Raw genomic sequence first — 1380 nt, forward strand, 5'->3', positions numbered from 1 at the left:
ATGGACTTCATTGAGCAAATCTTCCCGATTTCAGATTTGGAAACTCAAGTTTAATTCGGTATAAATATTCAAAGCAAATGATTCTAAATCAGATATCAAGAAAATGCTTTTGATGGCGGTTAATCATAAAATGGTATGACAGAAAAATCATTTTTTTTCCAAGTGCATGAACGACATTTCGAGGTTGCGGAAATTGCATTTGAGCTGTACCGCATTCTTTTAAATTATTTGTCGGTTCTGTCGTTTTGGGACAGCATTAGGATAAGACTCTGTGGCATCAATGTTGCTGATTGCGTATTACATCTTTTTGACCGATAAGTACTTTCGACATTGGTTCATTTGAAACTAAATCAAGTTTATTTCAAGCACCATGTACTGTTCTACTAGATACATTTTCTATGGTCTTATAGCAAGTACGAAGGAAGCCAATCTGACAATGTCCTACTTTTCCAAGGCTAAGGTAATGGGACCCGCAAAATTTATGGTTCGAGGAGGGGGCAATTCTTATGTTGAAAAACGTCGCTTTTCAGTTCTTTCCACAAAAATATTCGTTTTTATGATTGCCATTTTGACAATGACATATACCTATGTTAACACAGTTAACAATGCTGAAATGCAGCAAGAGAAATGCGAAATATCTACTTTTTCTATTAGTTTGTTCTCAAGGTGACTTTTGTTGAGCTATTTCTCTTTTTTTAAATTTTTTGATTGAAATAAAAAAAAAGAAGAAAACATATTTTTTCCTGGGATAAGAATTTCTCAAACAAAAGGATATTAGCCTATTTTAAAGCAAAAAAGACGCGTACAAAGACAACATAAAACTGATTCTGCAGAAAATTAAAATAATAGCCAAAGGTTTCAAGATATTTCATTATTTTAAAATCTTTGCTATTAAAAGCCCTCGCACTTGTCTCTTATCTCGGACCCCCGAACTAATACCCTAATCTCTGGAGGCTTGCAGATACAGTTTGTTTCCTCTTGATACATTATCTAATAATAATAATTATTATTATTATTCGCATATAATGCGACTCTTGGTCATGTCATGGCGTAAAGATAACTATAAAATAAAATATGATGTATATACATTATACAAAGGTTTGTTGATAAAACAAGAAAAATGTCAAGAAGGTAAAGGCAATAAAATAGTTGACTAGAAAGTGATATCACAATGAGTATGACTAGAATTGGTTCAATGCACATGAAAAAAGGTAAGAGGTGAGTTACAGATAATACAAAGACAGGTAGGTAGAGGTAAGTAATGAAAATCTTGGTTATTGCAGTAGAGTGGATGGGCCAGATTGAACAGATCCTTTGTCAACTCCCGTCGCTGATGGCATTTGGCCGGGAGCCGGACAAAGGTGCGTGACAGCGAATACT

Source organism: Tigriopus californicus, chromosome 5, assembly GCF_007210705.1.
Source record: "Tigriopus californicus strain San Diego chromosome 5, Tcal_SD_v2.1, whole genome shotgun sequence".
NCBI lineage: Eukaryota > Metazoa > Arthropoda > Copepoda > Harpacticoida > Harpacticidae > Tigriopus > Tigriopus californicus.